The sequence below is a fragment of the Haemaphysalis longicornis genome, unplaced genomic scaffold (assembly GCF_048455015.1).
Source record: "Haemaphysalis longicornis isolate Haplotype H1 unplaced genomic scaffold, Haemaphysalis longicornis Haplotype H1 scaffold_5, whole genome shotgun sequence".
NCBI lineage: Eukaryota > Metazoa > Arthropoda > Arachnida > Ixodida > Ixodidae > Haemaphysalis > Haemaphysalis longicornis.
Window position 1 is genome coordinate 146,515,438 of NW_027526385.1, and position 24,800 is coordinate 146,540,237.

Genomic DNA, 24,800 nt, shown 5'->3' on the forward strand with positions numbered 1-24,800 from the left:
CTGCACAGAGGTTCTTTGCATCGCCGTAGTGCATCAATGTTTTAGGCGACTGCTTTATTGTGGTGGCCATAAACCGGAAGTACAATTTCTGTCGTCATCGATACGTGATTCTCTGCGTGATGGCCGCTGACGTAGCGAAACAGATTGAAGCCGCGGCTGTCGAAGGCTTCGTCCTCATTTCGGTGCCTTAATGAATGTTATTCTGCCGTTTTGTCGCTTTAGAAGAATAGTGTGTCATTTATTGAACACGCTGTGCGATGTTATCACTCCGAAATTAGCAATTTCGGGATGATGATTATCGAGCCGGGATCTAATAATCTTATTGCGTAAGTCAATGCCTCACGCCGCTGTCTAAAAATCGACAGAAACATTGCCATCTGGACAAACAATGAAAAGGAAGAGGTGAGGTTGCTGCGTGAAGTAGAGATGAATTTTGGGACAAGGGAACGATTATAAAAACAAATTATCCGGTTGTTGAAAATAAATATTATTGAAACTTAGCAAAACAATGTAGGCGTCTTTGTTCAACCAAAAGTAGTGTTAAAAAGAGAGATGACCGGGGTACGAACATCATGGTTGCTGAACAATTTTTTAAACCATCAATGTAGAGTTACAATTATCGTTTATGTGTGGCGAAAATTGGCAGTGGTGCGTTTCAGTGCTGGCACTATTGAGAAAATCCATACGCTGCAAAACACCGTTAAATCCCTTCTGGAAGCCCACTTTAGTTAACCGGCACTTTTTCAGGCGGTATTCATTCTTCATTTACCGCGTACGTAAGCGCTTCTTCAGTCAATGATGCGTATCCTCTGTGTGGCAAAGCGCCATTTTGAAGTACAGAAATGCCTGTGTGCACAAAGTCGCTCCTTTTTGGTGGTGTTGAAACCATTTATTGAGGTAACTTAAACATCCGCTTTTCAGTGTTCTCACGGATTCGTTTTTATTTTTAGTACTACCCAGCATACACATTTCTTGAATGCTTCGTAAGAGGCGTAGGGACTTTGGTATGTTTTCAGTGAACTTGATGTCCAGCCGTTAACTTCAGCTGCCCCCCTTGGTGGCGAGAACTTTATCCGGCTCGGTTGTCCGTTACCTGTGGTGCTGAAAAATATGGTGCAGCGCTTGTGTTTAAAGAAGGAACACAACAGAAAATTTTGTCATAAGAAAACCGACACGAGATTCTTTGCCTAGGACACAGGGTAGATTAGGTGGAGAGGATATTTTAGGTTAAAGCCAGTGGAGCTTTTCTTTGCCCAATTAAATGAAGTGGTTTCTTTCGGGTTATATTTTATAGCAGTTGGATGGTCTAGCTCAAAGCTCAAGTCAAACAACAAGAATAAATATTATAAAAACCTGAAAGCGTACTTAGATATTAGGCGTCGCCACAGGAAGCTGCAGAATTGGTTTTCAAAAGAGACACCGACCCCTTTTCTTTTATAGCTACTATAAGCAAATTTACGTGGTTCCAGCAGGCCCAATGTGGCGGTTGTGGTGGCCAGTGTGTTGCTTGGGGAAACCTGAATCCAAGTTGTCGCAGCGATACCCATGAATAATTTACGTGAACTTCTGATGTTATAGTGCCTGAAAGCTTGTAGGGTTCATCGGAAAGCACAAAATCTGCACCGCGTGCGTTCTCTAAACAAACACGGCTTGACGACATGTTACATGTTTACCGACCTACGGCGTACGGTTACATTTATAAAACATTTTCTGGCTATCTTGCTTAGGACAGGATCTGCGCAACAATGAGTCTGAAGAAATAGCCTTGTACTACTACTGCTAAATTTCCTTAATCATACGCTATCATTACCCCAGGTCAGTATAACAAGATTATAGCGATTAATCAAGGTGATAAATTCTTGTCTCATTCAACCTCGGTATTTTCAAAATTCGGCTAGATCATTCGCCCATGCTTGGAAAGGTACCCTTTTTTGTTTGTCTAAAACACATTTTTATTTTTATGCTACTGAAATAGTTATACATATATTACGTACCGGGTCGCTTAGTAGTTCTTGTCAGAATGTGATTCGATCTTTCAGTACTAGGATAAGGCGATTCAGTGGTCGTCGTCTTGCGTGATGCATCTAGGAGGAAAACAGTGGCACTAGGCTTGTTATACCATCAAGTACATTGCACCGCCCGTAGAGCTTTATTTAATATAACAATTAATTCTCCAAACGTTTTGTTCTCAAGAAAGATGCGCAATATCAGTTTTCGCTTTTTTTATTTCATAGCTACCACAGAATTGACTTAGGAGTGGTAGTCCAATGTACAAGGTATAATTTCTATTTACAGTGAAACCGAAATTTCTCATAATCACTGATAGTGGTGTCGTATCCAAAATGCACTGCAGAAAAGCCAACACTTCACAAACACAGGGCACAAAATTAGGGTTGTTATATTGTTACTATAGTATAATTATTATTATTTTATTATTAATATTATTATTAATATATTATTAATATTATTAATATTATTATTGGCAGTCGGCGGCGAAACTCTGCCTCGTTCTCACGCCTTCTACTTGACAGATTTCCTGGTGGCCTCGACGTCCGACCGAGTTCCTGGGTACTGCCGTGCTGAACCTGCTCCGGAAAGCTTGAATTTTCTTCATAACTTCTGGATTTCCTGGATTCGCTGTGCGACCGTGTTTTTGGCATCTTCTGCGGACTGCTGTACCTGCTGTCACAAAGAGACATTTGATGTGCATTTCTTCGACGAAGTTGGACATCGCCTTATTTCTGGCCGCAGTTCTGCGTATTACCTGACTGTTCGAGCTTCGAACCGGCTATATGAGCGGGTGGTTTTCGTCCCTCTTCGCAGTGGGCGGCAAAACTCTGCCCCGTTCTCACGCCTTCTACTTCACAGATTTCCTGGTGGCCTCGCCGTTCGACCGAGTACCTGGCTACTGCCGTGCTGAACCTGCTCCACAAGGCTTGAATTTTCTTCATAACTTCTGGATTTCCTGGATTCGCTGTCCGACCGTGTTTTTGGCGTCTTCTGGGGCCTGCTGTCCCTGCTGTAGCAAAGAGACACTTGATGCGCATTTCTTTGACGAAGCTGCGCATCGCCTTACTTCTGGCCGCAGTTCAGCGCATCACCTGACCATTCGAGCGTCAGACCGGCTATATCAGCGGGTGGTTTCCATCCCCCCTTCTCAGTGGGCGACGAACCTCTGCCCCGTCATCACGCCTTCTACTTGACAGGTAATAAATGGTGTGTTCTACATTAGGCTTGAAATCATTTTTCTATTTGCCGCCGACTGCACCTTTGCTGTGTGAATTTGAGTCGGGTATTCCCAATGGCAGGAGATGAAATGTGTATTGGGTGCCCGAATTCTCTACCGTACGACGGGAGATGCATGAAATGCTGGGACTGTAATTACTTCTATCACCTCGGTCAGAACTGCTCGGGCATTGCCCCAAACACGTTCACTACGATGGGTGAGGAAAAAAAGGACGTGTGGGTTTGCAAGACCTGTAGTAAGAAACGCCAGGCTTCCAGCTCCTACCCCGATGGGGTTCCTGAGGTTGAGCACCTGACTCAGAATGTGCAGTGCTTTCATAGCTGCGGAGCATAGGAGCCTAGAAATGTTGCCAGCACTCCATGAGAAAGTATATTCCTTGCTGCTCTTTAAAAGGGAATTCGCTGGTTTATCTGCGCAAGTCCACGACTTAGAAGGTTCAGTTTCTTTCATGTCTTCGCAATATGACACGTTCCTTGCTCAGGGCAAGGGGTGTCATGAACAAGTCTCCCGGTGTGCTAAGGAGGTGGACGACTTGAAAACTGCTGTCCATGAACAAGCAGCTCAGATAGAACGTCTGCACGATGAACTCAACGATACTGAACAATACAGTCGGAGGGCAAACCTAGAGATCTATGGGATGCCGGTGGAGCAGGAAGAGGACTTGCAGCAAAACGTATCTCATCTTGCTGATAAACTGAACTTATCAGACTTTGCACTTCTGATGTGCTTAGCGCGCACAGGCTTGCCGGCAAGCGTGACACAACGCCTACGATTCTTGTGCGATTTGTGTCCGTCCGCTGCATGGAATTCTGGTTTGGAGCACGCGGCGAGCTGCGCTTGTTGCATCAATCAGGCGCGCTGCCGAAATTGTCTTTCAATGAAAACTTGACCAAGCGGAACCGTGCCTTGTTCTGGCACACCAGAACGGCAGCTACACAGAACGGCTACAAGTTCGGTTGGGTCAAGAGTTGCAAAATCTACGCCAAAAAAAAAACAAAAATGTTCCCATCCTTCCACTTGTCAAAATCGCTGACATTGCAAAAATTATTTAAAGAACATGTAAGTTAACTTCCTTAAATTTTCCGACTTCAACGCATTTGGCCACTCGTTAAGTAATAGATCTGAGCAGGATCCAATAGTTGTTAACAATACTATTTGCAGTCTTCGAAAATACTGGGACGAATTCCGCAGTCTTGCAAAACCCGCAGCTGACTTCGCTGATATTTTTGTTCTTACCGAAAAAAATATAAACCCACCTACTGGCTTTTTTTAGTTGCAAAGTTTCAGCTCGCATTTTTTCACTCGTACATTTTGTCGTGGGGGCGGCATTGCCATTTTCATTCGCCAGCACATTGTAGTGACGCCACCGGATGCAACTTTGGCACATGCACAATTATTAGCCATTAACGTAGCTTATGGTACTATTTCAATGGCGCTATTATCAATTTTTCGCCCTCCCTTTAGTAGTATTGCCAGTTTTTTAGTTGATTGTACACCTTACTTAAAAGTTTTGGTGCAGTATATCAAATGTGCTTAACGGGTGACTTGAATAAAAATTTACTACATCCCGCCCAACCTGCAGTGGCAGATTTTTTGGGAGTACTTTGTTCGTCTGGCCTTGAATGTCTAGTCAATTTTGTCACTCGCGAAGAAGTTGTAAGCGGGAAACTCGTTATATATTGTTTAGATCATATCGCTTTGGGGCTGAAAATTGTTCTTTTTCGTCTTTCTTCATCGCCCAAAGGTTGGTGGACCATTACATTGTGGCATGTCGAATATCTGCTAGTTCTCCTGCGCCTACTTATCAGGTAGGCAGGGTACCTGTTTCTCAAGATATCCGTTTTTATTTTTAAATAAAAACATGTTTGACCGTTTGATTTCCAGTTTCGAGTGGTCGTATCAGATAACCCGTCTCCTGGAACAGTGTACGCAGGCTTATCGATCATCTTAAACGGTTCCAGGCTTCAAGTACTGTTTCTGTGATTAGGAAGCGGCGTAAAGATTACAGTTGGATAACCGCGGGCGTCATGCAAGCTAGTTCGCATAGGGATTGCCTATCGAAGCGGGTAAAGCACGCACCTAAAGATGAGGCTCTGTGCGAATATTACAAACGTGCTCGCAACAGAGTTGTGGCTCTTCTAAGATCTTCCAAGCGTGCACATTTCTTTCACAAATTCAGCTAGTATGCAAAAAACCCAGCGAAGACATGACATTTATTAACAGGTTTCTTGGAAAGACAAGTAATTCCCAGTCTTCAAAGCTTTTTCGTATGATGCGGAAACTGTGGCGGACACAATTAATCATGCGTTCCGTATCACGCCTGATAATACTTCGCCTTTACTTGATTCTTGCTCACTTAAATTATCCGTTCCTTCATCGACGTTTCTGCATTGCCTCACTAAATCCGGGCTGAGGTCCATGCTGTTCAGTTTTCGAACAAATAAGGCCCCTGGTTGTGATGGAATAAGGATAGAGACGCTTTGCAGGAACTTCGATGTTTTATCGGACGTTCTTCTCTTCATTCCTAATGGATTTATAATGGCGCAGACATTCCTAACAACTTAAAAACTGCCATCGCTAAGCCTCTCTATAAAGCAGGTCCAAAGGATAAAGTCAACTTGTATAGGCCCATATCAATGCTGCCCATTCTTAAATTCTGGAAAAATAGCTTTTACAAATTATGTCTTCATTTCTAGAAAAATTTTCGGTTATGTCGCCTCGGCAGTATGGTTTCGTGTCAGGCCGTGGCACAATTGCGCTATTACAAGAATGTGCTTTTGACCAGTTCAGCGCTGTTGATAGTAAGTTATTTGCATGTGCTTTATTTATAGATGTTTCTAAAGCTGTCGATTCGGTGTGTCATAATCTGGTGCTAAGGAAACTGTAGTTATTGTAGTTATTGGGTTTCCGTGGCCCAGTTTCTGATCTTCTGTGTAAGTATCTCTCGGAGCGCTCTCAGGTTGTTGCTTCTGATGATCATTTTCATTTCAGTAGACCAGTATCTCAACGTGCTGGTGTTTCACAAGGTTCCATTTTTGTCGCCCTTGCTTTTTAACATTTACATGAATAATTTTTCCATGTCAATTTTTAAAAGCATAGTTTACCAGTACGCAGACGACATAGTCTTGGTTGCTAAACATGTGAATTATGAAACGGCGATAAACATGCTTCAAAATGACATTTGTAATGCTGTGCAATGGTTCTCCGAAAATCGCCCTAAAATCAATTCTCGTAAAACGAAGCTAATCTTTTTCCGTAATTTGTTTAAACTACTGTGATTAAGGCTCTTGTTTACATACGCGATCACAAGTGCACCTCATGTGAGTGTGAAATTGTAAGTTATGTCGATACTATAAATATATAGGCATTATTTTTCATTCCGCATTGTCTTGGCATGAACACTTAGCTTATATCTGTGGAAAACTCCGAAATGTGGCTTGTGTGCTTTACAACATTAAATCTTCGTTCCCTTTCACATCAAGAAAAGTATTACGCATGCCCTCGCCTATAGTGTTTTCAGGTAGGGGTAACCATTTTTTTTATTTTTGTTCATCCCGTTGGAAATCTCGCGTGAACAGCCTATTGAAAAATATATAGTTATCTATAAGTTATGGATTGCCGTTGACACATGTGCAGCATATATTCAAAACTCTTATTTTGCCATCATTTCATACTTTATTTATTCAACCAGTTTTTGTTAAACATTTTTGGTTGCCTGATTTTAAGCATGAAGTCAATTCTACTGGCCTGTAAAAAATCAGCCTCGCTTTTCAGTCCCCTGCTCCCGTACATCGTATGGTATGGCAAGTAGAAGTGTTTATGTGCCAAATTTAATGACTTACCCTAAGAAGCCCTTCCCGCACAATCAAAACAACCACTTAAAAAAGCCCTATTGACCTTTTGTTAATTTCTGTGCCTGACATTTTGGTTACATATATAAGTATTATATATGCGTCTTGTAGTTATGGAAGTGTTCTTAGGTGGATTCTTATCTCTTTTCTGCGATGATTTTCTTGCGTTATGCTTACGCTATGTTTAGTTTATTGACTTTGTAAATATTCTGTTCGAACTTTCGTATTTCCATGTACTCTATTGCTTTCTTTTTTTTCGCTTCGCCGGCTTGCCAGGCCTAGTCACATAAGCCTATATTGGCTTCGACAGGCCTGCCATTTTACTTTGTAAATAAAAGGACAATAAAGAATATTATTATTATTATATTATTTAAATGCACACTCCAACAATAAGCTCATTGTACTTGGGGACTTCAACACCCCAGGTATTCGCTGGAACAGCCTTTAATTTGAGCACAAAAACCATTATGCAGCTCAGAAATGCAGATAGTTATTAAATTTTCAATCGTTCACCTCCATGCAACAGTTTTGCCGCATAGGAAAATCTTGTAGTAATGTTCGAGATGTGTGCTTCTCAATCTTAAAAAACGTACAAGTGTGTGCCTCCGAAATATATCTTGTGCACCCCGACAAGTTTCACCCCCTCTATTGTCTCTGTCTCGGTCACTGCCCAGCATAGGGATGGTGGTATTGACGATTGTGCACTCCCGCGATATGCTTTCAAGCGTGGAGATTATGCTGGGCTGTATCACTTTTATTCATCCGCTGAAAGGTCAAGTGTCTTCTATGTCAATGATGTTGACGAACAGGTTCGAAGTTTTACCGACATTGTCAGGAGTTGCATGAAAAAGTACATCCCTCTTTACAAACCTGTTCATTCCAAATTTCCCAACTGTTCTGTAAAGAACTTCAAAGTTTGCTTAAACTAAAGACAGCGCCCACAAAAAGGCCAAGCGTTTTCAGCTTGACATGTGGAAAGCTGAGTTTAACCGGTATCGCTCACTTTGTAAAAGCCTGTACTGGCGTGACCACCAGCTCTATATAGAGTAAATACAGGCTCCTGCGTCTCAGAAACCTGCTGACTTCTGGAGGTATGTACGTGGCCGTTCTAAGGCATCTAAAGAGCACAGTAACCTGCCTAATTCCGATAATGAACACATTGAGGATGTTGCCACGAGCTTTGCTCAGTACTTTCACTCTGTCTTTCAACTATCTGATGCTAACGACGAACGCCTATTATTCCATAGAATGCCAGACTTTCATACACCCATGTTCGACGAAAAACCGGTCAATGATAGCCTTAAATGGATGAAACCATCATTTTCCTGTGGTGGAGATGGAATACCAGCAGCCCTCATGAAGGCTTACGGCATTATTTTTGTGCCTGTCCTGACTTCCATTTAAAATAACTACTTACTTTGCGGCAATTTTCCTCGTGCATGGAAGATCGCTCGAATTTTTCCAATATGTAAGTCTAGTGATAAGTCAGCTGTTTTTAACTATCGCCCGACATCACTCCTTCGTGTCGCCTCAAAACTCTTTGAGTCAGCTCTGCACAAAGTTCTTGCGGCCGGCGTCAAGAATGTTGTGATACAAAATCACCACGGCTTTTTATCGGGTCGATCGACGGTCACAAATCTTGCAAGCTTTATGACACAGGCTTCGGCTGCAGTTAGTGAAAACGGCCAGTTGGACGTTATTTATTTTGACCTCAGTAAGGCGTTTGATGAGGTGAACCATTAACAAGCTTGCGGTGTAGATGCAATCCTTGTTTCCTTGTTGTCCAACTATCTCCTTGACCGGTCCTTTTACGTAGATGTAAACTACAAAATGTCTATTGTTTACCCTGCAACAAGTGGTGCACCTCAGGGTTCCGTGCTGGGTTCATTATTGTTTTCTATCTTTATCAACGTTGTGTCAACTCTGTTAACAAACTTTTCTTTTCTTCTCTCTGCTGATGATGTCACACTATTTAGGCAAATCAGTGGTGTTCAGGACTGCCGTGCCTTGCAGAGGGATGTGTCGGAATTATCAGTCTGGTGCAAAAAAATGCCTAATTTTAAACATGGCTGAAACAAAGGTTGTCACCTACACTCCGGAAAACCCCCCATCTGGTGTTTTCCTACAATATTGAGAGAGCTCTTCTGCAAAGGGTTGAGGAGATTAGGGACCTCGGGGTGCTTTTCGCCAGTGCCATCTCTTTTTCATCTCATATTAGGCTAATCACCCGGCGAGTGCTCCGAAGTCTTGGAAATGCGTGTCGGATTACAAAGAAATTCTGTTCTCCAGATTCATTTCTAATTCTATATAATGCAGTATGTATCCCTCAGTTAGAGCATGCTTCTGTTGCCTGGAACGGCATCTCCAAATCTGGTAGCGATTTAATAGAACGTGTGCACAAGCCGTTTTTATCAATATTTAAGCACCGTCACCACAATCACATTCCTGGTCCTGATGCTGACTTACCCATAGTTCCTTCCATCCCTTCCTTGAACTGCAGAAGTATGCGTGCAGATCTGGCATTCCGTCACAAAATTGTTCATGAGACCTTTCTTGCGCCGACCTGCTTAACTGTTTAGAGTTTAGTGTTCCGCAACAACCCACCAGGTCGCATCGCCCGTTCTTGACCGCTGCGCGCAACTCCAATCATTCTCCAGTACGCAGAATGCAGAATTGTTACAACCGCTTCTTTGATCGCCTTGACATTTTTCAACAATCCTTTACAATTCGACGTACTGCGCTGTTGAAAACAGCATGTTAACATCAACGATATCTCTTTCGTTCGTTTTTTTTTCATCTGGAATTTCTTATCTCTGCGGTTGTGTCTAACCAACTGATAGCTGCCTATTTTTCAAACTGTTTACTGTCATTTCTTCATCTTATCGTTTGTCTCTAAGCTCTTGCCATTGTTTTTGTTGTATTGCTGTCAAACTTTGTTGGTCTGCTTGTTGTGTGGTCTTTACAATAGACAGAGCAACAAAGGTATCTTCTTTTTATCTTTTTACCTGTACCCAGGCTCCGCCTGTACTTTGTTTCTGTCATCTTCAATACTTCAATTTGTGTGTGTCTTGTCGCTTGTTTGTTTCTTGCAATATGTTTCTTGTATTTTGTTTTTATGCAACTATCCGTGCGCCAGCACTGAGGCTTCTGGCTGTTTCTCGGCACGTAAATAAACACGTAAATGATTGTTTGATTGATTGGTTGATTACTATTATTATTATTATTATTATTATTATTATTATTATTATTATTATTATTATTATTATTATTATTATTATTATTGTTGTTGTTATTATTATTTTCGCCGCATGATGGCGCCCAGTACAGACACATGTGTATTATGCTCCGCGGTTTTCTATGGTAGACAGAAATATCAACGCTGTGTTTCGTGCAAACGACGTGCTGATGGCAAGTGTGTGGTGCTGCGCCGGACGAAGAACTGCAGCTTCTACAGTCTCGTGCTCAGCCGTTCTTATGCAACCGATGTGCGACTGTGGATGGCAAAGGTAGGCCTCGCGACGCACCGGGCGACTGATTTTCAGCCACCGCATTCCTGCCTCGGGGCATCTCGCCGCTCCCGCCGTCTCTCCTCTGGTCGTTCCTGGGGACGGAGAAACAGGTTTGCGGGAGTTCCTACTCAAGGCGCTGCAAGGGATCTCGTTTCTTAACGACTCGGTCGCCGAGCTTCGTGAGTGCAATGACCGGCTCCGCAGGGAGAACGCACGCGCGCTATCATAACAGACGGACACCATCGCCGCTCTCCGATCGGAGGTTAGACGCCTGGGCGACGAGTTGTCGCTGAGCGCCGCATCCATACGGCCTCCGGGTACTACACCTCCCAACCCCAACTTTTCTGCGGCGGCTTGTGTTCAAAGTGTCGGTGTATCGAAGCCGACACACTCCATCGCTGCAACACCTCTCCGACCTCCCACACACCTGTCGCCAAGCGCGCCAGCGGCAATGACATCTGTGACGCCTCCACCGCCTGCCTTGCTGCCCACCGCTTCAGTAAACGTACCATCTCCCAGTTGTGGACTCCGGACGACGAAGAGCAAGGAACCAGCCTTACTTGGATCATCCGACTCGACTGGCTTGGTTGTTGTAAATCCACCGAAGCGCCCCAAGCTTGTTTTCGTGTCGAAACTAAGTCCAAGTACGACGACGGGGCAGCTCCAAGCCCACCTGTCTTCAGTGAACGTTGAACTGCTATTCTGCCACCGACTTAAGACCAAGTTTGAAACGTATGGATCATTCTGTGTCGGTGTCGACGATATGTACTTTCAGCGTTTATGTTACCCCTGCACCTGGCCCTCGGACTGTTTGTTCAAGCCCTTTCGAGGTATACTTCTTTCGGACATGATTCTTTCCCCCAACACCAACTCCGTTCCACTCGATGACAAAAAGTAAAGCTAGATTTGAAATATTGTGTCAAAATGGCCGCGGGCTTCGTACTAAATGTTCTGAGTTTTTCGCGAATGTTCTGTCCTCTACATACCCAATCATTGTTATCACAGAAACTTGGCTTTCAAGCGACATTTCCTCCGCTCAGTATTTTCCTCCTAATTGTCAAGTTTATCGTCCTGACAGAAATGCAGCAGGCTCTAAGAAAAAAGGCGGAGGTGTTCTTGTGGCGGTAGAGAGATTGATCCAATGCGTTCGACGTCCGAAGCTTGAAACGCAAGGGGAATGTGTCTGGCTTAATGTGCGCCTCCTTTAATACAAGAATCTCCTTATGGGGGCGTTCTATGTTCCCCTTGATACCACCCCTTCGGTGTTCAATAGTGTCCTTTCTTCTATCGAGCAAGCATCTGCACTTAACAGCAATCACATGCTGCTTGTCTTGGGCGACTTCAACACACCAGGCGCTGAATGGGATAACCATACCTTTTCTCACTACAACTATAACAATGAACAAAAGTGCAGCATGATTCTTGATTTCTCATCATTTACTTCTTTGCACCAGTTAAATCGTACCAAGAACTGCACTGGTAGCATTTTAGACCTTTGTTTCACGGACATTTTAAATGTGCAAGTTTTTCATTCAGACTTTGGTGTTGTCTGTCCTGAAAAATTTCAACCTCCACTTCTCATTTCCGCATCTTTATCCGTACAGCGTGACAAGCTCCATCCTCATACTCTACCCCTCGCTGTTATTGCTTCAGGCGGGGTGACTATGTAGGTTTATACCAATATCTTTCCTTTGCCGATTGGTCCACACTCTTGATCCACTCTGATGTTGACGTGCAAGTCGACTCCTTCAGTGAAATTGTAAAGAATGGTATGGACCGGTTTATTCCAAAGAGCAAAAACTCGCAGAAACTTTCTTTTTGGTTCTCCAGTGTGCTCCGAGCTGCCCTTAAGCTGAAAGATCGCGCTCATAGAAAGGCACGTGACTCTGGCCTCGATAAGTGGAAGGAAGAGTTTCGAACTCACCGTTCAACGTGTAAAAAGCTCTATAAAAAGACTATAGTTCCTACCTTCAGTCCTTGGAGATTAGTGCAACGCGTCCCCCTTCAAAATTTTGGCAGTTTATTCGTTCCCACTCAAATAACGCAGATGATCGCAGTCGTTTAGTTGATTCTTCCGGGGCTGAGGTAACTGATGTAGCCAATTCATTCGCGCGTCACTTTGGTAACACTTTCGCACCTCCCAGAGACAATGAGACATCTCGATTTATCAACAGCGTGCGTAAGGCAGGTTCAGTTCTTCTTGATGAGAAGCTTGTATTCGAAAGCCTCAAGCACATGAAACTTTGTCGTCTTTCTTTATCGTCTGGCCCAGATGGCATTTCTGCGGCCATACTTAAAGCTTTTAAAGATATTCTAGTTCCTGTTATAACATCTATATTCATATACTGCTTAACTACTAACGCATTTCCAGCTGCATGGAAAATTTCTAGAATATATCCTATCTTTAAGTCAGGCAACCGCACAGATCCAACGAACTACCGGCCGGTTTCAATTCTCTGTGCCGCGTCAAACCTTTTTGAGTCCTCGTTACACACAGTTTTGTCGTCCTGCGTAAAAATTTCGTTGTTACCCGATCAGCATGGATTTATAACTGGGCGGTAAACGACAACTAACCTTACCTTCTTTATGAAGCATGCATCCAAAGCAGTCACAGACCCAGGCCAGATTGACGCAGTCTACTGTGGTCTAAGTAAGGCTTTTGATCTTGTTACTCATCCACTGTTGCTCAAAAAACTGTTGCTCTGTGGTGTCAATGCTCCGCTAGTTGCCTTACTAGGCAGCTATCTTCTTAACAGACGCTGTTATGTCATTGTAAATGGCCAAAGATCTGTCGACTTCATTCCTACCAGCGGCGTACCTCAGGGGTCCGTTTTGGGCCCTCTTTTGCTCTCTCTTTTCATTAGCGACGTATCTACCTCTATTAAGAGCTCGTTTTTCCTTTTGTATGCTGACGATATAAAGGTTTACAAAATATTTAATTGCCCAGAGGACTGCCTCGCCCTTCAAGATGACATCTCATCTTTCGCGCGCTGGTGTGCTGAGCAGGGAATATTTGTTAACTCTAATAAAACCAAAGTTATCACCTACAGCCGAAAACACATCCCTTCCAATTCTCCTACAGGCTTAATAATGCTGTTCTGTCAAAAGTTTCCGAGGTTAGAGACCTTGGACTCTAGGACTCTCTATGTTCCTTTAGTTTCACTCCCCATATACGACAGATGGTCGGGCGGGCCCTCCGCTCTCTGGGTGCGGTGTGCAGGTTTACAAGAGATTTCATTTCTCCTGTTCCTTTTTTAAAGCTCTCCTCATCAGTTTGCCTCCCCAAATTAGAATACTCATCTGTCGTTTGGAATGGAACCTGCCAGTCCAACCACCAGTATCTTGAACGAGTGCACAAAAAATTCCTGTCAATATATAAACGCCGGCTAGGACGCAGTTCTGTTTCGTCCTCTAGTCAACATCAGCTACCTAAGCTTATTCCCTTGAGTTCTAGGCGTGACCGAGCTGATCTTCTTTTTTTGCACAAGCTACTACACGGAGTCATTTCCAGCCCAGAACTTCTGTCCCAGCTTATGCTCCGAGTTCCCCAGAAGTGCACGCGATCGCGCTATCCATTTCATACTGGTGCAACTAGTAGTCGTCACTCGCCTGTCTACCGACTGCAAAGCTTGTACAACTTTTTTGGGGACAAATTGGATTTTTTATTGGCTCCCTGGCCCAGTTTCGTGCAGGGCTGAGTAGTGCTCTTTGTAGCTAATATGATGTCTTACTCTGTTCCCATAATCTTGCTATGCCACCTTCCTTTGTTTGCTCGTTACTGCATTTAATTCAACTCCTAGAGTTGTATAGCTTTTAGCCTTACCTCAATATCTGCTAATTGGCTGTATGTTCACTTAACTAGTACATTATTTGTGGCTAACTCTTCCGTCCATAGAGTGTAATATCATTGTTACTACCGTTCTTTGTGCATCTATTAGTGTAGCGTACTTTTAGTGATACCTGTTGTATGTATATCATGACATTTTGTTTGATTTTATGTTTGTTAGTGTACCAGCACTAAGCCATCACCGTCGTTCCTGGGCACTGAAAATAAATTGATTGATTGATTGATTGATTGAATATTAATATTATTATCCGTACTCAGCGCCAAGATGGCGCCGAAGATGGATACGTGTTCCCTCTACTCGCAGTATTGGCAAACAAAAGTTTCTTCGCTGTGCTGACTGTCGGAAACGTGTTCATGTGAAGTGTGTCACCTGGCCGGAAGATGAGCTCATTATGCTGAAGTCTGGGGAGCGGCCGTTTACCTGCAATAAGTGTGAGTGTGCCGCCGCTTCGCCTCGGCCTACCCGCGACATCGGCTTGACCGACGGAGCCGAAGCAGCCGCGGCGCATTCCCCTACCCCGCCGGTGGCGACGACGGCAGCGGCCGCCCCTCCTAAGGAACCGGCCGACCTTGAGCAGGTTCCCTGCGCAGCCTGCTTGTTCGCGTGCTCGAGGGAATCTCCTTTCTGACAGATCAGGCTTCCCAACTGAAGGAGGCCGGAGAATGAACGGATGCGCAGGGAGGCGGCGGCGAAGGCAGATGCACACGCAGCTGCTGTTAAATCGCTGCCGCAGGAAGTGCATACGCTTCGCAACGAGCTGACGCGTCAGCGCTTTGAATCAACGTCGTTTCCTACTCTGGCGGCCAGTACCAGTAGGCCTGTGTGGCCTGTGCAGCCGGGCTCTGCTGGTGCGGTACCGCTGCCGAAGGCGTCCGCCTGTGCTTTTCCGCCCGGTCACAAATCGTCACCGCTTCCGGCGCTCTCCCCGTCTGTATGCAGGCCCATGGGGCTATTGCAGCCGAAAGCGCCAGAAACTGCTGCCTCGGAGACGCCTTCGGAATCGTCCACCACTGGTGAGAGCCCACCACTTCTACAGGCAACAGGCTCTCGCCGTCCAACGAAGGAACGATCACGTGCGTGCTTTGGACTGGCAACAAGTACAACGTTGTCGGTCGCCAGTCAACATCGGCGATCGAAGGCGCTGTTCGTAACAAATCTGGCTCCTGAAGCATCGCCTTCCCAGGTGTTGGCATATATTTCCATCGTGGCGATCGCACCGTTAGCGTGCAAACGTCTGAAAACCAAGTACGAATCCTATGCCTCATTTGATGTTGCAGTAGACGATGAATCCTTTTAGAAACTGCAGTACCCGGCCCTATGGCCGACAAACTGCCTCTTTAAACCTTTCCAGGGAATTCTTCATGATTGTCAGCTGCACGCATCTGAGTTATAAAATGAACAGGTCACTCATGAATAGGTCTCTTAACATTTTGTATCAAAATGTCCGTGGTCTAAAGACTAAAGCTAACGAGTTTTTTGTAATGTATTTTCCTCAATCTTTTCTTTCGTTGTTCCTAAGGAGACCTGGCTCTTACCCAGTATCTCGTCTAAAGATTATTTTACGCCTTATTACAACGTGTTCCGCAGTGACCGTGCCACACGCACGGGAGGGGGAGCTTTGATAGCCGTCAATAGCTCATTCAGATGCGTGAGGCGCGCAGACGTGGAGACAGAGGATGAGTCTGTCTGGGTTGAATTGTGTTGCATCGGTGGCGAACGCATCCTGCTTGGTGCATTTTACTGAGCTCCTAACATAGCTCTGGTTTCTTTTCAAACTTGTTTACATCGATAGAAAATGTAATATTCTCTTATCCTAGACAAAGTATCATGATTCTCGGTGACTTTACTCGCTGGGAATCGAATGGGGTGACCTTAGTATTTCTCATTACAATACCTGCGTTCATCAAAAGGCCTCAGCCTTACTGGACTTTATTTCATTTACTGGTCTTGAACAGTGCAACCACGTTGTGAACTGTGCTGGGAGCTTATTTGACCTTTGTTTTTCAAACATCAAAAAAACCAGTGTCAACAGAAGCCCTACTGGTTTGGTTACCCCGGACAATTACCATCCACCCTTATCTGTAGTACTACCTATTTAAAGTGATGTGCAAAAGGCCAAGCCACGTGTTTCCGAACTCCCCCGCTATAATTTTGCTGCGGGTGACTACATTAGTTTTTACCAGTACTTGACAAATTTTGATTGGTCGGCAATCCTCGCGTCAAATGACCCAAAATTTTAGGCCAGCGAATTAACCAAAGTACTGCAAGAAGGTATGCGCAGATATATACAACTAAAGAAATCCAAATCTTTGAAGTATCCTTTCTGGTTCTCGAGAGAACTCCAGCCGGCACTAAAAGGCAAATAGCGTGCACACAGGAAAGCTAAAAAAATTGGGGAGACAAAATGGAAGTTAGAATTTAAAGAATACCGGTCACTTTGTAAAAAACTGTATGATCGTGATTGGGCTGCATACATTACGTCCATAGAAAGCAATCTTAGAAGGAACCCCAAAGATTTATGGAAATATGTCCGCAGTAAATCACCCCAGCATAACACTTAATGCATTATTCTTCTTAACTCCGATGGAGTAATCATCGATGACGTCCCTGCTGCGTTCGCTCAGCAGTTTAAAACGGTGTATAGGGATACCTGCGACGTTCCGTCAGCTCCGATCTCCAATTCTTGCGGTATGGCACCAAGCACGGCATTTGTAAGCTAGGAAAGCGTGATAAAAAGCCTACGGGACGTGAAGCCCTCGCTAGCGTGTGGCCCAGATGGCATTACCATGGCTCTACTCAAGGCTTTCAGTCCTATCCTTGCTCCAGTGCATGTATCCGTGTTTAACAACTGTATTATTACAGGCACGTTTCCTAACCACTGGAAAATTGCTAAAGTTGCACCTGTACACAAATCCGGGTCAAAAACAGATGTAAAAAATATGGACCGATTTCGCTCCTGTGCAGTGCTTCTAACATTTTTGAATCTCTAAGACATTCCCTCATTACATCCAGAGTAAGAAATGAAATTATTACAAATCAACATGGTTTTATACGTGGCCGCTCGACCACTACAAACTTAGTTTCTTTTATGAAACATGCATCAAAGCAGTGGAAATCCGAGGCCAAATTGACGTGGTGTACTGAGACCTTAGCAAGGCTTTCGATGTGGTTTCCCATTCATTGTTGTGTAGAAAACTTTCCCACCTTGACATTCCTGATCCGTTGCTGGATCTGCTTCGTGACTACCTCACCAGTTGTCACTGCTACGTTCACTGTAACGGGCAACACTCCGAAACGTACTCAGCCACCAGCGGGGCGCCTCAGGGCTGTGTCCTTGGTCCTCTTTTGTTTTCACTGTTTGTCAACGATGTTTTGACAGCAATTCAGTACTCATCGTTCTTGCTATACGCAGACAATATAAAAATATTCAAAGTGATTGGCAACATCTCAGACTGTGCACAACTGCAATGTGATATTTCCGCGTTTTCGGACTGGTGCACCAGAAATAAGTTGATATTCAACAGAGCAAAAACCACAGTGGCGTCGTGTACCCGTAAAACATGATATCAATTTCACCTATCGCATAAGATCTGAATCGGGTATGCCAAATCAAAGACTTCGGAGGTTTGTTTCATTCTAAGCTCACATATACAGCTTATACTAATGTGATTACCAGTCGTGCTTTGCGAACACTAGGTGCAACATGTCGTGTCTCCAGAGAATTCAACTATCCAGACACATTTCTTCAGCTCTATACCTCAAGGTGCCGCCCTCTATTGGAATACGCATCCGTCGTCTGGAATGCAATGTGTCGGTCCAACGCGGCGGCCATTGAGAGAGTGCAAACTAAATTTCTCTCAATACTAAAACATAGGTACGCTACTGCGAAGGCTAAAGATTATCCTGGTGTTGATGCCGCCAGCTTGCTTGTTATGGACCCACTACACAGCCGGAGGGCCAAGGCTGACCTTTTATTCTTGTACAAACTGGTCCACAGCCTCATTGATTGTACAGAGTTTTTGGGTGCCATAAATTTGAGAACCCCGACAGGCAACACCAGGGCACCTAGACCATTTCATGTCCGTGCCCGTGTCAAGAGTCCCCTGGGACGCATTCAGCACCTATACAATATGCACGCAGGAAGTTTGGACGTATTCTATCGTCCCTTTCCAGCTTTTTGTAAGGATCTGCGTAGCTTAACAAACCAGGAGTAGTTTGCTTGCCCTAGTATGTAACTTCAACTCACACACTTTATGCTACCGGGGTGAGGTTTATCTATGTATGTAAGCTAATTGTTTCGATGATTCACTTGTGTATGTAAGTTTTATGCCTTCATTGTGGCGTGATTTTTAGCTAATATCTTTTTTCCGGTTTACATGTTTCAGTGTACAGAGTTTTAATCATGTCTTACACTTGCCTTGTTTGCATATGTGCACGGGTCATGTGCGTGTGTCGGCGTGTGTGTATCTCAAAGTGTCTCATTCTCGTTCAGACTAAGCAATGCCATTTTCTATATTCTTCTGAGATATGCACTTTTCTTTACACACCAGCACATCGTTCCTGGATACAGTATTAAACAATTAATTGGTTGATTCATTCGTCATTTTTATTATCTCTGCGATTTGTTGGTCTGATCATTTATGTCTGTTCTTCCTGCTATTGTTTTTTCGCTATTTTTCTGTCAAACGTGTTGCTATGTTTTTTGTGTGTCTCGACAAAATGGGACATTGCAAAGGCATCGCTCGTTTTACGCTAATACTTTATTGCACTGTAACTTTTCAGAAATCTAAATTCTCGTTTTATATATAGTCTCTGTCTCTATCATATGCGCTGTGTATCTTGTATATTTCCTTTTCTCAAGTGCCTTGAACGTTTCGGTGGCCGAGGGCTATAGCTTGCAACACTGTTTTTTTTTTGCTTTTTTTTCTGAATTTCTGTAAGCATTTTTACTTTATTTTTTCTGTCATATCGAGGATTTTGTGTCTTGTGCCGTGCTGTTCTACGTTTCTTTTATTATTGTTTTCGATATGGTGTGCCAGCACCAAGACTTTAGGGTTGTTCCTGGGCACCGAAAATAAAGGTTGATTGATTGATTGATTGATTGATTGATTATACAATGCTATTTAGCAGTGAATTATTAGAACGTGTGCAGAAGAAGTTTTAAGTGCGAATGCACTTCTTAAGCGAGCCTGAATCGTCCACCGCCGTCCGCATTCCGCCGCCGTCCGCATAGCAACAGCAGCGGGTGCGCGCGCTCCTCGTCTTCTTTGGCAACGGGGGGAGATGGGCGCGCGCTGCCTGGAAGCTGACATGGCACATACACACGTGGGGGATTGGCCAGGAATCTCCTCGTCTTCCTTGGCAACGGGGGGAGATGGGCGCGCGCTGCCTGGCCGCTGACATGGCACATACCCACGTGGGGGATTGGCCAGGAATGGGGTGTGAGAAGGGCTAATGCACCCGCTTAAAGGAGTACTGACACGAAATTTCAAAGCTGAGATCGGCTCTAGCAATCAAGTACAACGACAACACAAATAGGTGTCTGTGCATGGCACATACCCACGTGGGGGATTGGCCATGAATCGGGCGTGAGAAGGGCTAATGCACCCGCCTAAAGGAGTACTGACACGAAATTTCAAAGCTGAGATCCGCTCTAGCAATCAAGTAAAACGACAGCACGAATAGGTGTCTGTGAATGAATGCATCTTTCTTTCTTTGTAGTTGTGTGTGTGTGTGTGATCTCTCTTTCGCGAACATTACCGAACCGCGCAAATTCAACTCCTGCATTCGCACTTTCACATTCTTCCCCTCGGGGAAATGCGGGGAATTTTTTTTTATCCATACTTAAGCACCGTCATCACAATCACAGTTTTCATCCCGATTCTGACTTACCCATAGTCCCTTCCTTGAACTGCAGACGTATGCGTGCGGACCTTACATTTATTTACAAAATTGTTCATAGTGACCTTTCTTGCGCAGACCTGCTTAACTGTTTAGAGTTTAGAGTACGACAAAGGCCCACCAGGTCGCATCGCCCGTTCTTGGCCGCTGCGCGCAACTCCTATCATTCTCCTGTGCGCAGAATACAGAATTGTTACAACCGCTTATTTGAACGCCTTGACATCTTTCATAAATCCTTTACAATTTACCGTACAGCGCTGTTGAATACAGCATGTTAAACACCTATGATATGTCTGTCGTTCTTTGTTTTTCTGGAATTTGGTTTTTGTGTGGTTGTGTCTATCCAACTGATAGTTGCCTATTTTTGAAACAGTTTACTGTCATTTGTTCGTCGTATCAATTCTCTCTACACTCTTGCCGTGGTTTTTGTTGTATTACTGTCAAACTTTGTTGCTCTGCCTGTCGTGTGGCCTTTACGACAGGCAGAGCAACATAGGCATCCTCTTTATTTTTTACCTGTACCCAGGCTTTGCCTGTGCTCTATTTCTCTCATTTCCACTACTCTAATTTGTGTGTGTCTTGTCGCTTGTTTGTTTTTTGCTATATGTTTCTTGTATTTGGTTTTCATGTAACTACCCGTGCGCCAGCACTAAGGCCTCTGGATGTTCCTGGGCACGTAAATAAACATGATTGATTGATTGACTAATATTATTATTATTATTATTTATGATCATTTATGCCTATATTCCTGCCATTGCTTTTTCGCTATTTTTCTGTCAAACTTTTGGTCGTGTTTGTTGTGTGTCTCGACAAGACGGGACATCGCAAAGGCATCGCTAGTTTTAAGGTAATACTTCATTCCAGAGTTACTAAAAACATTACTCTACTTTTATATGTACACTCCGTCTCTATAATGTGCACTGTGCATTTTGTTGTATATTTCCTTTCCTCAAGTGCCTTGAACGTTTCGTTGGCCGAGTGCCATAGCTTGCAACACTGTTTTTGTTTTGCTTTTTTCTGAATTTCTGTAAGTATTTTTACTTTTGTTTCTGTCATATCGATGATTTTGTGTGTTGTGCCGTGCTGTTTTACGTTTATTTTATTAATGTTTTGTATGTGATGGGCCAGCACCAAGACTTAAGGTTTGTTTCTGGGCACCGAAAATCAAGGTTGATTGATTGATTGATAGATTGATTGATTGATTGATTTATTGTTATATAGAAACGAAAAATTGTCCTTGTGATGCAGGGCTGGAGAAACCGCGGAGCTGAGGGTCGGCGCATCTTCTCCAGTTTTGCTAAGTGTTGCTAGAAATAATTAGGTCGTTTCGTGCGCAAGGCTGCAGCTGGTTTAGCTGTGCTATCTCTTTTCTAGGACCAAGAGACCTTCTTAAATGCCATTTGTTCCCCCAGTACAGTTAGGACAGGCTGCGACGCTAGCTCTTGACGCTGCTGGAAGATGGTCTGGACTAGAGTTGAGCGCTGGTAGGACGCCATCCCAGGACTACAGGGTATGATCTACCCTCTTGCGCGGGTTTCGCGCTCTCTCTTCTCGCAAAGATGGGCCGCTGTCATCTTTTGCTTGTTATTCATCTGCTGATTCCCCAAGACCAAGCTCAAGCTTACACGGAATCACTGCTAAAAGCACTTTCTGTGGTCGGAATTAAGCTTGAATGCATCGCCTTATCAAATAAATGTGCATCATAACTATTGCACAATTCTGGCATTGTTAAACCAGTTTGAATTTGAACTTGTCCATTTCCCCTTTCTAGAACTTTGGAGAAAATATAATTTAAACAACTCAATCGCAATCGTGTCTTACCCAATTTTGCTAAGATAGAGGTGTCCATTTTAACCCTCTTTCTGATTTGATGAAAGGGGCTCCGAGTTTCTTGCTCACGTTCATCATTGGTTGTTTTTAGTGCGCTGGGTTTATCCATAAATATTCACCATTTTGCCCACACAGATGGCTTGGAGGCTAAGTTGGTTTGAAGGCATGGAAATACAACTAAAGCTGCCGTTCTGGATATTGTGTGTTTTTTAGTGTCGTTTTTTTATTTCCAGCACTCTCAGCTTTAGAGTAATTATGAAATGCTAAGATGACTCAATGCTTTGTGCAAAGAGAAAATTTTTAGTCCAAAAGTTTTTTATGTTTCACTTCGCATGAATAGCCGTAAATACGAAAATTTTGCTAAGCAGGTAAATTAAAAAAATAATTTTGCCCTTATAAAAATATAAAGAAACCCAATTTGATTATATTCTAAGCCGTTTTCCTGTTTTATTTGGATGCGTTCTTCTAAAAAAAATCTGAAATAGCTCGATGTATGTTCGCAATATAGGTGTTTCGGAACCGCACTCGTCAGTCTTCAATTTTTGTACCGCTGAAAATATTTGGCATAAAGGTAAAGTATTGAATACACACAAGGTTTGTGATATATATTTAATTTAGTTCATTAAATAAAGATATCCTTTAGGCCAAATTCCTAAAAAAGCTAGGTCTCTTCAAAATGGGCAGTGAGCATATTCCTAACTTATTATGTTATTTACCTCCAAGCTGAACCTGTTGTGTATTTTCAGGCAGTTTGCGTCAATACTTACACCTATTATCATCTTTAAAGAGCCTTTTTCTTTTAATATGATGTCGTAAATGCAATATCTTAAATCAGTTCTCCAGTTGCGAAAATATTATAGCACAAGATTAGCAAATTCTAGTGATATCATTGACAATACACAAGCATTAAATCATGTTTGCTCTCTAAAGTCTTCCGTATGGTCCTTCTTTAGAGAGTAAGATGTGCTAAAACACCAATCAAAAGAATGTAAAAAACTAGCCATGCCTACACTTTGTTTCGGCAATGATTTTAACCCCAGATTTGTCGTACCCTAAGCAGTTCTACACAAGCGGATGAGCATATTTCCTGTTTGTTTTATATTGCTTTGCAGTAAAACGTAAACAGTTGCTGCTTTTGGTTCACAATACATAGCGACACAGTAAAAAAAATTATGCACCGCTGTTTCCAACGACGGCGATAGTTTATCGCGAAGCTTCTTTGCGTTGTATTATTTTGTTGTCTCCATTTCGACACAGCTTTGACCACTCAAGAGACCAAGTATTGATTCCGGCCGCTGAAGACTTCTTTCGCTCACTTCACCCACGAACATTAATCATAATTGTCAGAAAAGTTAACTTTCATGCTGGGCGTTTTAGCGTTGCGGACACATCGGTGAGAACAAGAAGCTGTGCTACAATGTTTCTTTCATTTAAATTTTATTTGTCTTAAGGAATCGTTTTATGTGTTTCAAGCATTTTATACCAGGAAATATCGAAATACTTTGCGACAGGGACGAAGAAAACTGTGCAATTTAACACATCTAGATAATCTGCAGGGGCCAAGATCTTTGTGGACAAAAAAAAATTTTATTCCTCAACGACTTAGGCATAAAGTGAGTGCTAATTTTTTTCCCTTCAAGAATCCTGGCATACTCAATCCGAATAGCACAATTTCTTCATTTGGGAAAAAATTTGGTAGTTTAACGTTTCTACAAAAAGTGTTTAAATTGGTGTCAATATAAATAGGCATCTACAATAAAATAAGATAGTCATTCCGCTGTTTTAGAAACAACTAAAGTTTCTGACACACGCGCATATACTATAGTCATAAAAACGGCTAATGGCTATTAAGGAATTTACATCAAGTTTTTTTATATATTTCTAACCGCAGCTATTCTAGTATGGGTAATACTACAATTATGTATAGGGCGTATTAGGGCAACTTCAAATTGGAAAACCTTCTGGATTAGTTTTAGTATATTTCTTATTTGTTGCTTGCGTTAGTCTTTTTTTTAACCTTTCATGAGAGCACTGGTCATTTAGTGTTAAAAAAAGTAACACCAGTTCATTATAAAAATGTTTGGTGATTCGATAGTGCACCTTGAGAGAAAGTTAAATTTAGTTCGTACCTAATTGTAGGACAATCAAATATATTAAAATATCAAAAGAGCTCTGCAATTATATTTCCGGAATTCCTAAAGGCTGACGAGTGCACTGTAATCTATTACGATGAGTATGAAGGATGCTCATGCTTGCAGTTTCTGTTATGTTTGAAATACGTGGGTCATAATTTGCACAAACTTGTGTATCTAAGTCTTAAGCTTGAATGAGTTATGAAATGTCCCAGAAAAGTGTCAGACGAGGTAAAAAGAACAATTAGTTTATATTTTGAAACGCTCCAGATGTATTTAATGACTAAGGAAAGCCTTGTTTACTCCAAAAAATTCCCCCGCATTTTCCCGAGGGGGAGAATGTGAAAGTGCGAATGCACGGTTGTCGGCCCGCTTGCGGCGCTTGCGCTCGGCCCCCGCAGCCCACCGCCTCGCCGCCTTCTCTTCCATCTCTTCCATCGGGTTTGTAGTATCACGTGTACACCACGCAGTTATCAAGCCGC

The 24,800-nt window shown here is 43.2% G+C and overlaps 1 long non-coding RNA gene across 1 annotated transcript in view; it reads right to left on the reverse strand.

Moving 5' to 3' along the window:
* Positions 1-915: 915 nt before the first annotated feature.
* LOC144139436 (uncharacterized) overlaps positions 916-24,800 on the reverse strand; it is a 37,480-nt gene continuing 13,595 nt past the window's right edge. The window contains exons 2-3 of the long non-coding RNA XR_013316206.1: positions 1,995-2,084; positions 916-1,101 (exon numbers count right to left, since the gene is read on the reverse strand). This is a non-coding gene — a long non-coding RNA (uncharacterized LOC144139436). The remainder of the gene's footprint in view (positions 1,102-1,994; positions 2,085-24,800) is intronic.